This window comes from Poecilia reticulata, linkage group LG3 (assembly GCF_000633615.1).
Source record: "Poecilia reticulata strain Guanapo linkage group LG3, Guppy_female_1.0+MT, whole genome shotgun sequence".
NCBI lineage: Eukaryota > Metazoa > Chordata > Actinopteri > Cyprinodontiformes > Poeciliidae > Poecilia > Poecilia reticulata.
Window position 1 is genome coordinate 15,468,365 of NC_024333.1, and position 13,701 is coordinate 15,482,065.

A 13,701-nucleotide genomic window follows, 5' to 3' on the forward strand; every position below is an offset into this window, starting at 1 on the left:
AAAAAAAAAGCATCTGTCATCATTGTCCTCTTGGTGGCTTCAGAGATAATCTCTTGAACCTCTACAAATAAAAAGAGAACCTAAACCATTGAGGTAAATGACCTAAAGAGTCCTGACTTTTACGCTTCTGAAATCCTGCGTGTATATGTTCCTGTATGAATGTATCTGCTATCATTAAATCACCTTTGCATAATTTGTTTTTCATTTCATCTGTTTCTCTAAACCCCCCCCTCCCACCCACCGCCACCATGTCAGTTGGCCTCAGCTCGCAGTAAGCCTATTTCTGAGAGCTCGCGTAGCAGCATTCAACAGCTGGTGTCTGTATTTAAAGAGCGCCACACTGGAGTATGTTGTACGAGGGCCATTGACACAGTGATCCCCAAGAACACGAGGGGTGCTCGGCTGTTTGGCCCATGCCAGACGCTCTCAACATAAACACGCAAAACAGAGGCAGACGGGGGTCAGCTGCCATAAATAGATGCAACCATTCTTCAATACAGGGTTACATGCAAAAGCAGACGTCCAAGATGGTAGATTTGTCACACCTTCAGTGATTTTGTTGTGTTTACGAAGTCAGATTGTGACACCTGTGCCCATGTTTGTTGGTTTGAATACATACAGTTATACTTTGATGAACAAATTATGAGGAGAAAGGAAAGGAAAGGAAAAGAAATAGGAAAGGAAAGGATAAGGGGACCATCCTGTCTGTCTGCCCCCACCGCGGGATTATGGACAGCTGTTTAATCTGACCAGCTCCAGAGACAGGACACACATGCACATCATGCTCTGGATTTTACTTTTAATACATTAGGAAGTCTGCTTGGTCTGAAACCCCATCTGTGACCACCTGTGATTCCACCGTGCTTTGTGCTGGAGAACAAAAGCCGTACACCAAAAAAGAGGAGAAGCGAATCACCTGCAGAAGTTGACCTGTTTTGGAGGTTCAGGTGTAGCTTTTCGAACACGTACGTCTGAAAGGAGCCACTTTGAAACCAATGCGGGCGAAAATAGATCCACTCAATTCTACAGCCATCTGTCCTAAATACTCCTGCATATTAGGCTGAAAATAAACCAGCGTGGTACAATCATTACCTACCTCGCTGCTGCTGCTGCTGCTGCTGCTGCTGCTGCTGCTGCTGCCTGTGCTTGTTTGTCTGTGTTTCTCAGACTCTGAGAACAGCTGTATGTCTGTACGGTTTGACGTAATCGGGGCTAAAAGATTGCTCACCAAAGAAGCAGTCTGCAGTCTGCGTTCTAAAAATGTTCTCTGTCTTCTGCTCTCCCCTTGTGCCATGATGAAACGAGATGAAAAACAATTCGCTGCAAGAGGCACTAAACCGCAGAGAGCACGCCGAACAACTGGATGCGTGCAGTTCGGTGGGTTTCTCAAACTTTCTGAAATCCTTCTGGAATCTCATTAAAGATTTAAAGACACAATCTCTCATTTGAGCGCCGTCAATACAAACATATGTGTACAAATCGTTTTACATTAGACTGCCCTTCTGAGGATGGATTTAAACTCATTGTACATCTCATTTTGTGTGTGTATGCAATGTATATAAATATATATGTGTGCATGCCCATGTGCATTTCCTCTGAAAATGCAGCTGCAGCTTATTAGCTCTGGCTAACCGCTGCAAAACAGTTCCCTTAAAACCCCCTCGCCTATTCAATCTCTTGTACTCCACAGAGACTCCGTCGGTGACCACATAGGCCTCAAACTCCCTGTCTGTCTCTCTGTCTCTCTCTTTTTCTCTCTCTTTCTCCGTCTCTTGCTCCCGCCCTCCCACTGTAATTCCCCCAGTCTCCAGGAATGCTGTTGTTTTTAATTTCTCCCAGCTGCTCTGGCTGGCTGCCCAGCCGCCTGCCTTTCCACATCTGTTCCCTATCAGGCCGCTGTGGAGTCCACACAAACAGAGAATAAGCCCCCCCTGCCGTTCCCCCCTAAGGTCTTTATATCAAAACATTTTGGGATTGTAGCTCTGTCCCTTAGCCATGAGACTTATGGGTGCAGAACCGCCCACTTTTTCTTACAGGCAGAAAATGACATTTTTTAGGAGAAACAATACAGTTGGCCCAGAACCAAAACACCATCTGACAGCTACAAAGAGCAAAAACAAGCATGCTTTCTACATCTGCCAATGAGTTTTGTGTTTTAAAACATGCCTGCTATCTGACAGAGTTTTGATTCTATCACAGGTGAGATGGGAATGTGTTTATATCCTTTCATATGTCTGCACAGGAAGCCGCTCTTGCAGCGAGATCGCAGACTCTGGTTCATCTTGTGCTGATTTGAAGTTCAGAGTCTTTACAGCCCTCACTAATAACAGGGTGGGAGACAGACCAGTACTTGCACATGCTTTTAGACGTTTGTCTGTGTAAGTTAATGCATTTCGGCTACTTCACTCCAATCTCTAAAACAGGCTGTTCCTGTGGTGGAAAAATCACATTTTTTTGTTCATGAAACATACAAAAAAGCCAACAAAAAAAAAACCCTTACAAGTCTACAAAATGCTGTTGCTTTTGTTGAGGACAGAAACACAGACATTTTCCCGTGTTTCTTAAGAATCGCTGTGACAGTACGCAGAAGCGGCTGAACAAACACGTTGAGCACAAAACAAAGCTGGGGAATGGGAGGACTGGGGTTGCGGGGTTGCGTATTTGTGTGTGTGTGTGTGTGTGTGTGTGTGTGTGTGTGTGTGCGTGTGTGTGTGTNGTGTGTGTGTGTGTGTGTGTGTGTGTGTGTGTGTGCGTGTGTGTCGGGTGGGGGGGTCATCTGTTCTTCCCACTAAGCATTGAAAAAAAAAATCCATCCTGTCTTTGATCAGATTACAGCAATCAAATCACCGAGAGGTCACCAGCTTTTTCAAGTCCAACGCATCCAGATCTTCTTTTATTGGTTAAACTGGCAAGAAAAGCAGGACTACCTTGAGGACAAGCGGGGAGGGAATGATGAATCAAAGGCAATTTATCCGGGGCCAGAGGTGCTAAGGTTAGAGGAGTTGTATTTCTGTCTCACCAAGCTGCAGGGATTCTGTCATACCGAGCTTATATCTGCGAGAGCTGTTGATGTAATTGTATTGAAGTTCTAGCGACCATCTGTTCTCCTTTGGGAGGGCCTGGCTCCTCTTGTCGGCAGTGAAGTGGTTATGTGCAGCATATCACTGCTGCCGACGTGCTCGCGGAGAAAAAACTTCCTTTTCAGATTTTCCCAACGGCTGCTAATAAAATCCAGATGCTAGACTGGAGCTGTTTCTGCCTCCCTCCCCGCCTCCCTCTCTCCTCCTTCCCTATCTTCTGTCCCTTTTCATGTTTTCTCTTGCTCCCCCCGCGCCTCCTCTTTGCTCTCCTGTCCTACGTTGCTAATCATTTATTAGGCTCTTTTCATCTACCTCTCCTCCCATCGCTCTTTTCCTCTCTTGCTCCAACCATCCATCTATCCTCACCTTCTCTTTTTTTTTTTTTTTTTTTACTCCAGCCACTAAACCCGGAGCCATTCCTAAATAAAGGAAAGTATTTGTGACATTTGGCCGAGGCAAGCCGTGCCAAGAACAACTCCTCAACTAGCCAGACACATCTGGACTTTGTTAGGACTGCGCAGGGCACTGGTACCGACACTGGCTACTCCATCACACGTGTGTGCACAGAAAATTCCCCATTAGCTTCCATACTGCAAGCTGGCCTGCATGCTTTCTTATGAAGCTTGTTTTTTTTTTTTTTTACATCAGACTGAAAACTGTAATTCTCTCCAGACAAGTTTGCAGCTGCAAAGTCTCAGTTGTACTTGTTAGTATGTTGTTTACACTTCCAATGGCACTAATATACAGAAAATACAGTTTAACTGCATAATAGTCCAAGAACATGACTACTAGCATGTATTCTGTGTATGCATGTGAACTACATTCGGGAGCATCCTTGCGTGTGCATGTGTTTTAGTTCTTAATGTATCTCTCTGTGTGTGTGTTGGTGTGTGTGGCTCCAGGGCCCCTGTGTGAGAGAAGCTGAACACCTGAACATCAATAACTGTCATGCGGGCCACCTGGGACCCCACAGCCAGCTTGCACCACGGGCGCACAGCCATCACCAGCACAGCTGCCACAGAGCGGGGAGGGGGTGAGGGTAGGGACAGGCAGAGAGAGGAGGGGTGGGGGCACATATGGGGGCGGAAACAAGACAGAAACACACACATGAGGACATTACTATGTGAGTTTGTTTGCATCTGGGATCAGAGAGACAGACAGACATAAGAGAAAAGTAGAATTGTAGCTTCTGCTCTGGATGATGGAATAAAAAAACTCTCCTTTGTTCCCACTCATGTACATCCTCTCCTCTTAATCTTGTCAGCTGTGAGTCTAATTTTGCCAGCTGAGAGCTCAGCCTCAGGCTGTCGTAAACTAACATTTGATCAGACTTTCTGTTCTCCATTTCTTCTCCGATGAGCTCGATCAGTCGAGACATACATTATCTTACTATCTAGTGTTGTGTTCATACAGTGGGGTGTGAGACAGTTATGTAAAAGTGTCTAGGTTCTGGGCCACGTGGCAAAACTTGTTGAATAATGCAAAGGTATGTGAGGTAATAGTGGTTTAAGAAGCAGAAATCGACCCAGGGAGGTGGTGTTGGGGAAAAATCTGAACGTTTTTCGTTAATATATAATGTAACTAACAAAACTGGTGTGATAATTTACATACATTTTCTTGGTAGGCAATCAAATTCCCATCAGTTTAAAATGTAGTACAATTTTGAAGACTATGTAATGTCTAAAATAGAAGTTGTTTAGTTGAAACTGTAATAATTTTAAAACATCTTTTCTTGCATTTTCTCTGGCAAAAACAGCTAAGCTGTACCATTCATTGCAATGACTGTTTAACAGCTCTGAAGTTTGGCTAGTTAGCAAGTTTGACCGTAGCGTTAGCGCTGACGTTAACTGACTTACAGCTGAAATTCTTGCTCCAACACAGAAACTTTCTCAGCGCAAAACATTTTAATCTTTCACTAAGGTGATATATTAGTTCAAAATACAACCCAGACGAATGTATCAGGCTTACTGTCTTCAGCTGGACATAACACACAGCAACTAATAGCTACAGAACCAAGACATTCAGACAAATTCTGTTGCAAAATAAAATATTAAAACTTGTTGAAATGCAATTATCTTGAACATTAAATTTAAAAACTATTATATGATAGGGACATTTTTATTTGAGAATAATTATAATATTTAATTAAAGATCCTTTTTTATGGTGTAAAGGTTTTCCTAAACCTTCTGTTTTTCTGTTTTGGAAAGTCTGAACTGCTGATTGCAATTTCCATTCAAACAGCTGTGTAAACAAAATTCCACCGTTTAATGATGTTAAATATTTTTAACGGGGGAAAAAAAGGGACATAAGGTCCTTGAATGAGGTAGTAGCTCTAAATCTACAAGAAACGTAAATCTATTTTTCAAGGAATCTTTTAATCCATACACACCATAAAAATATTGTTTCATAATTGTCCAAGCATGTTTAAGCTGAGCGCATTCCCACCAAACGATCTCCCCCATCCAAACACCTGCAGCCTGAGCCAACGCCTATTAGCTCATCAGGCTTTTAATTACTCTGTTAATTGCACACAGGCAGCATGAAGGGCAGCCTGGGAATAGGGTAAGGGGAGCCTCCTGAGGACCCAGCCTGACAAGCCTGACAAACAAAGAGGAGTTTTTTTTTTTTTCTTGCCAGCAGCCACAACAGTGCAGTTCTGGAGGCCGGGAGGAGAAGACAACCAGGGGACAATAGCTGCAAGCGCCTCGTCAGCAGCACCGGGTCATATCACCTCCTGTTCACATCGGCGGGGTCTGCAAGCCGAGGCTGTGGACTGAGTGAGGAAGGATGCTGGGAGAAAGATGAGACAGATAGACTGAGCAAAGAGAGCCGTGCTACATCTGTGAGCCACATCTGGATTACTTCATATTGGTCACAGGAGAGGCGGGAGGCGGGGGCCGGAGGGGTGGCTGAGAGGAGCAACCGTGGGAAATGTCCCACTGTAAAATTTTAGGGCACGGGGGCTTACTGTATTTGTGGGAGAGTTTAGAGGGGAGTCTCCACAGAGTGACCCGTCCGTCACAGAGCTCTGCTTCTAACACAAACATCCTCCAGATCTCGCAAGCTGCATCCACACACACACACGTGAAACAGCGAGGACGGCTTGAGAAACATTTTCCTCGGGGTTATATGGCTCGTATCCTTCATCCTTAGAACATGCCTGTGTTGATCTTTTCGGCGTCTCTCCCTGGCAGCAGATGTCCTCCCTCCGTTCTTTCCAGGAGGGGTGTTGAGGAGGTGTGTCCAGGAAACAGTGGCCGATGCTGGCTTCCTGTGTGACAGGTGTGCAACGGAGGCCTGACAGCTGCTGTCCTGTTCCCGCTTTCCCTCCGTTTTATTCCTCTCCCCCATTCGAGCCAGCTGCAGTGGAGAGAGCGGCTCTGTTTGTTCTTACATCACCGCCGCTGCCTGCTGATTTATGGAGCACAGAAGTCTCAGATTAGACCCTGGCAACACGCGCATCACAGCAAAACGCAGCATCTTTTCATCTCGTTTCAGACCCCCGACTCTTTGCATGTTGAACCGCTTTGTGTGGCGGTAAAACCTGACACTGAGCTGTCACTAACCGCTAAGACAGGAAAACAAACAGGAGATTAGTCATTCTCCAGCTTGATGTCTTGTATTTCATTTCATTCTGTGTTAAATGTCTGCTCTGTCACTGTGGAGCTGTCAGCGCTGACAAAACTGTCTGCAGCCTGAACTGCTCCCCAGCCTGCCAGCTCTCTCATACCTCTTCATTTGGCCTGCAGGCACACCAACAAAAGTGGTTGACATTAGCCAGGCGTTGGCTGGTAGGGCGCTGTGCATCATCAGACAGGGATCCCATAGTTTTCACAACCCCCCCTCCTCCCCCCCAGTTCTCCACACACACACACACACACACACACACACACACACACACACACACACACACACACACACACACACACACACACGCATACAAACCACTAAGAATGTGGTGGACTGCAGAGAGGAGGGGTAGGGTGTATTTAAGTGACAGGTTAGAGAGGAGCTTTGACAGTTTCTCCATTTAGCCTACAGCCTGCTCATGCTGGAAGCTGCCAAAATAAATACCAGCTATTCCTCCGGGACACAATCCGACTACAGGACGCCGCCACCGCCACAAAGAAATAAAAAAAATTAAAAAAACTCCCAAAAAATAGAGTGAGCTGGTGGAAGAAAGAGGACAACTGATGTGCTAATAACATGCCTATTACACGAAATAATTGACTAATTAACACGGCCCACTGTTATGTCACGGACAGAAAGTTTACATTGAGCATCCTGCCACAATGAGGAAACTTGTCTTTAGTGAATTTTGTTTAGATTTGCTAAATATATGGATCCAAAGGGCATAAAAATGTCACCTAGAAATTGTACAGGAGTCTCAAGTCTTAAATTAAGTTCAAGGTAAATGACAAAGAAAACGTCCGACTTTATATTGTGACTCTTTCTGTCAAGAATAAGTAAGTTACGAATCTGTAATATCTGTATGTATTCTCTGCGCCTCGACATATTACTCCATGATATCAGGAAAACATGGTTTTCCAACACTACTGGTAAAAACTGCAGTGGCGATACTGATTATGATTAATCTATTTTCTGACTCTTTGCTTACAGTTCCACAATGTTCCCATGCGGCCCTACTTTGTGTGCAAAATCTGGAGTAAAAACGGTCAAAGTCAGATTGGAAACATCTATCAATCTGACCTCCATGCAAATTAAACGCATTTAATAAGTACTGAAGAAGTCATTCTGGTCTTTTATCATCTATTTGATTTTTGCCTAGGCTAAGAGTTCATATGGGTCACTGTTGTGAAGTTTAGACTTTGAAGATGGAAACACAGTAAAGCATACCAGCTGTGTCTGACACCAGCCCAGTAAAACTCTGTTTTATTTAATTGAAACTGACCACAAGCAGAACCGTTTAATGGCGCTAAAGTTGTAATTTTAGTAATAACTTGCTCATCAAAGTGACTGCCACTCTTTGACACATTAGAAAAATCTGTGACCTCTCTTTAGTACAGTGCATGTGTCTGTAAGCTGTTAAAGCGTTTAGGGGGACAATACATTTATGTCAAAGGACTCAGTTTGTCTGAATGTGCTTTTTGTGTGTGCGTGTGTGTGTGTGTGGGGGGGGGTGTGCGTGCGTGTGTGTGTGTGTGTGTGTGTGTGGAGAGAGAGAGGAAGGAAGGCTGGAGCCGAGATTAAGGTCTGTGCGACTAACTGGTAACACAACGGCACTCAGTGGCTCAGCTTCCCATTTGAAGAGACGGAACCATCTGTGTGGCACAGGATCTGTTTCCAGGAGATAACAGCATTTTTAATTTTGCAAATAATGCAAGGAGACAAACAGAGCGAACGTGACAGACATGCCTTCCCTCCCACTCTGCGGCTGCACGCTTTGCCGTTGCAGCACTTCCTAAGATTTCCAGTGAGAGGATTTCTTTGGAGTGGTCCATGTCCAGTTTTTTCTTTTCTTTCTTTTTTTTTTTTTGCTTGTTTACCCCCTTCGCTTGTGATAAAGGTCTCAGTTGGAGGCAAAAGGGGAAGGGAGGGATTCATTTTGCGAGTTATGGGTGGTGATATGAAGTTCTCTTTTTTGCTGTTGACCTGTCCTCTTGATTAAAACAGAATCCAGTGCTACTGTAGATTAGCCCAGCTGTTTCCTCAGTCCGACTCCAAACTGAACACACTTCCTACCGTGAAGTCGGCAGGGCGGGAGGTGCAGACGGTGCAGCGAGGAGGCTGAGAAAGAGAAGGCGAAGAAGGTCGACGGAGGGTCAGAGGTCAGCGGGCATGCGGGGAAGTAAAAGGTGAGGACAGAGAGCAGGAGGTGAATCTGGCACAACATGAGGAAGGGAGGAGGAGGATGTGTTTTTCTTAGCCCGCAGCTGTCAGTAGGTTATGCGTTTTAGCATTTGCTTTTTAGTTTCTTCAGGATTGGTAATCTGGAGAAAGCAGCAGAAATCATGACCGCGTGTGCGCTGTGTTCGATCTCACACGTCCCCGCAGTGAAAAGTGTAAAGAGAGAAAGAGTGATACTCCTAACACACGATTGTGGCTCTGCTTGGCCTCCGCCCTCTGCTTGGCTCCCACGCTGAGCCGTCAGCGGGCCAAGCATCCAGAGAGTGTGTTTCTCATTCCATCAGATGTTGGGAAGCTGCCTCGCTTCTTGACTCTGGTCTCTGACATTCTCAGTCTCCCCAGAGAGGCTGGGCAGCCTTGTCGCAATAATATCAAACACATGTGGACCAGGGCAGAGCAGACCAACATACAGCTACACACACACACACACGCACACACACACACACACACACACATGGACGAGGACCGAGGCAGCCAGAACCTCAGCAGGAGGCTTCATAGCAGGATAACATTAACCGCCAGTATAGTCACCTCATATATTGCTACCATATTTACACAAAACAAACAATGTTTTTGATTTATCTGTATTGTAAAATCAAACTTAGAAACAACATGGAGCTCCAGTCCTGCTCAAAAATTCATCTCCCTTTATGTAATAAACGAAAAGAATACCAATGAAATTATAGTTAACATCTCCAGTCAAACACAACCTATCATCAATGCCTTCAGTGGTTTTATGAGTTCACACTCAGGCCCAACAAGTGGAAAATGTTTCAACATTCAAAGCACTTCTGAACCCAGCTTTTTGGCTCTGCAACTCCTTATTTCCCAACTAAAAAACAACAGCACATATTTATGCACTGGAGACGACATTATGTAAACGTCCTGATATCAGTTAATAAGATGAAAATGAATCCCAGTATTCCTGATTGCCACAAACACAAACATGAAGTATGCAGTTCTCTCAATCACTTTTTTTTGTATTTTTTGTTTATAGATTGAATGTGAATGCTTGGTTCTCTTGTTTAGACAATGCATACGAAAAACAAATACACAACGTGTGCAATTATTGCTCAATATTACAAAATATTGCAAGAAAGGTATCAGTTGACACAGATAGATGACCTCTCCACTTCTCTATTTCTCTATTTCCCATCTGTCATTACAATGCATACACACCTCTCCATGTGACTGTTTTACAAAGCACTGTTCTCAGTAACGTGTGTAGGCATCTACTGCAACCAGACTTCATCCAAAAGGCTAAATATCTTATTAGTATGCAAAGCAGGAGTTGCTGACACTTGGAACATAATGGCCAACATACATCGCGTTCCAAACAGTTCTTCGCAATAATAACATTGAGCACACCGATATTGCAATGATGATATTAATGGTGCAGTATTAAAACACACTGAGCAACTCTTTGTCACAGCAGCACCACAGACTGAAAAGTTTGAAATGTCACTAAACAAGTGAAAATAATTTGATTCTTTTTGCACAATGACCTATTACTTGCATAAATGTGACGCAAGAATTCCTTTATAATGTTTTTTTTTTTTTTTTTTAGGCAACAATGGCCTAATGGGATCAATCACCTCCTCCTTTGCAAACCAACCAACACCCACAGAGATGACAGCTGAGAGAGGAAGCTGCGGCTTCGTGAGCCAATCAGCTGCCGGATAACGTGTAAAAAGTGGCAAATATCAAATACGAAGACCATTATATCTGTTTGTTGACTTACAAAAACATATGTAAACAAAAGCGCACACAGAACCGGCCTGTTATTTTTGGCTGCTGCTTCCCTTGTTTTGTTTGTGACGGCCCAGGTGTCTGTGCTGTGCTGACCACCTGACCGGCTCGGCGCACGCTCACGCTGCCGCCCACCCAGGGCCATCTGCTCGGCTCATTAATTAGGAGGCAGCCGGTTTCACCTGCACTGCCCGCATTCAGATCACAATAATTAACCACACACAAAGCTGGGCTCAACGAGCCCACGCAATCCTAAGGTAAACACAAACTGAGCAGGGGTCCAGATTCTGTAGTTGTCCAAAAAATAATAATAAAAAAAGCCAGACAGTGAACAGTAGTCTATTTTTTTTTCATTTGAGCAGAAACTTTTAAGTTTTTTTTAAATTATTTTTTTAAATAGTAGTGTTTTCTGTTATTCAACACCAGATGAATCCTGAGGCGAAATTTGGCAACCCTGGCTCACATGATACATAACACAAATTTGTTAAGCTACAGTAGATGCTCTTCTGACATCCTCTGAAGAAAACAGGTTCCTTATTGCTGGCTGCCGGTATGTTTCCAGTATATAAACACAGAAGACCGTGCACCTGTGGTAGATGGGAAGTGAATAAACACTCTGCAGGCTGGGGGTCATAATGAATGGGCTGCCTTTTAAGAGAGCTCCTCAGTGATGAAGTAGGGACATCTGCCTTTAGCGGGCGGAAGGCCCTGCGGATCAGAGGGAGGAAGAGATGCTCTCTTTGCGGCGATGAAGGGATAATGTGCGGTGAGGCAGGGTGTCTGCACTGCGGTTTCACCTCTGCAGCCTCCCCATCCATTCTTCGAGACTATTATCAACTCTTCAATTATTCAGATGATATTTACCAGGGCCAATTATACAGGGTTGTGTCCTGCAGAGAAAATGGCCAGAGTGTTTTACTGTTGCACTTAGAGGAAGAAGTTTGCTGCTGAAGCTGTTCAAGTAGGGGAGGCGGAGTGAAAGCCTCCGTTTGCTGCTTTTGTAGAGTTGCTGTAAACCCTTTGAAATGTTTCACAGTTGAAATGTTTTCTAAGATACGTTTTCAAGTTCTCTCCTCATTTAGCACATCAGCACAGGAATACACGGCAGACTCAACCATACAGGGTTCTCGTCTCGCTGTTTTATTTTTCCCTACACAGACGCAGCGATGATGCGCACCAACACACAAAAAAAAAGGTGGATGGGGCTTTATTGTGGGTCCCACAACAGTTCAGTCCAGAGTAAATGACTGCATTTATCCTCTCACACCCATCACCTTTGTGCAGCATGGATGCACAGTAAAATCACAGAGAGGAGAGAGGTTTGGTGTCATCACTTTGTCTCAGCATCTCTTTGATGTGCAGCACAGACTGCTGGGGTGAAACAACTCATGACCCCCTCTTTTGTCTTTCCCTTTTCAGGCTCTCAGAATTTGCTCACAGCACTAAAATCAACCCAACAAACAAAAACGTGGTGCCAACATAACGTCTGCAAATTGCTTCTTTCTTTTTAGGTATATTTGCTACACCTTTGCATGGTTATATCAGTATATCTCTACATCTTCGTTGCTGCTTCAGCATATTAAAAATTCACAAAATGCTCAAAACCACTTTAAGAACGGTATCCCAATTTACACCGTCACATTAACAAGCGTCTCACCAATCCTCAAGTGAACCTAGAAGTTTAAACTTGACCTTTCACGAATTTAAGCTTTCATATATGAAACAGCTTGCATTTAATAGGTTCTAATGAACTGGAGGTCCAATTAAAGTCCTTTGTTTCCTCGCAGTTTGAGTGTGCAGGTTTTTTTTTGTTTTTTGTTTTACTCACTTTGTGAAGGTCGAGGTCAAGCTGAGCGATAATCCACACCAAACCGCTTCTTAACGGGGTTTTATATCGATTCCATCCTCATCGTTTTGAAAAATAAAAAATAAAAATAGAAAGGAAAAAAAAGTAAAACGAATAAAAAAAATAAAGCCTTTGTTGGGTTATTCCCTTTTTCTTCTACCTTCTAAAAAAATATATGATGGTATAACAATGTTTAACTTTCCTTTGGGTGCTCTAATAGGGTCCAGGTTAGATAAGTCTTAGGCTGTGAGGTATTTATCTTCTTAATAAAAGATAAAAGAAGAAATAAAACCAAAGCGAGGGCTTTTGGATCCTTAGGAAAACTGCTGTCTTTGGTTTTTCAGTCTGAGATATAGATTTGTTATTTGTTGAAGCAGAAAAGCTTCTTGTGTTCGCGATGCGACAGAATCAGAACTTGTCCCAGTCGTGTATATCCGCTCTCTGGCACTTTCTGATCATCCCAGACAGATGAGACAACACAGTGTCATTTCTACAGCAGGAACGGGGTCCCGTTCGTTTTTGTATTTGACAGACGAAAAGTAACTCATTTGTCACTGTAAGTCCAAAAAGCCTCACCATGTGAGGTCACATTAAGATGCAGATCCTCAGGGCTGCAGGGTGCGCCTATAATTCTCCCCCCCACCCCCCCCAAACAACTTTACAGTCTTCTTAGCTCACAGTTGAGCCCACAGTCCGTGGTGTCAGAGGCAAGTTCTCATACATCCAAACCAGGGTGGGGGGAAAAAAATAAATAAAAAAAATTCTCTCGTTTGTTTGCAGCCTGCGGACAAAGCTGCTCCACCTCCACGTTTCTATGTTCGGTGCTTGTCCTCCTCCTCCGACGCGCCGATCGTCCGTCAGGCTGCGCTCAGATGGTTGTTGTATTAAACCTTCACTTCCAGGAGAAATTGAAAGGCGCTGTCATCGGAGCAGATCAGGGGAAGTCTTTCCCCCCCCCCCTCCAATGCACGGTATTAGGTATTTTTACGACTTGTTATGTCCTCGGTGATGAGTGGAGCTGGCGAGCTCACTGTGCGCAGTAACCGCGGCGCTCTCCTCCTCCTCCTCTCTCTCTCTGTGTCCTCGCTGTAGCCTTCTGTCTGCGTTTAAACACCATCTGGAGCTCCTAACCTCTCTCTCTCTCTCTCTCTCTCTCT

The 13,701-nt window shown here is 44.3% G+C and overlaps 1 protein-coding gene across 5 annotated transcripts in view; it reads right to left on the reverse strand.

Moving 5' to 3' along the window:
* cbfa2t3 (CBFA2/RUNX1 partner transcriptional co-repressor 3) overlaps positions 1–13,701 on the reverse strand; it is a 43,128-nt gene that overhangs the window by 20,761 nt on the left and 8,666 nt on the right. The window contains exon 1 of one of the 5 annotated variants that reach the window (XM_008405117.2): positions 12,527–13,641. The exons of the other annotated variants lie outside the window; for them this stretch is intronic. The gene's annotated coding sequence lies outside the window, so the exon portion shown is untranslated. Of the gene's footprint in view, positions 1–12,526; positions 13,642–13,701 lie in introns of those variants that run through there. 5 annotated transcript variants of the gene reach the window in all.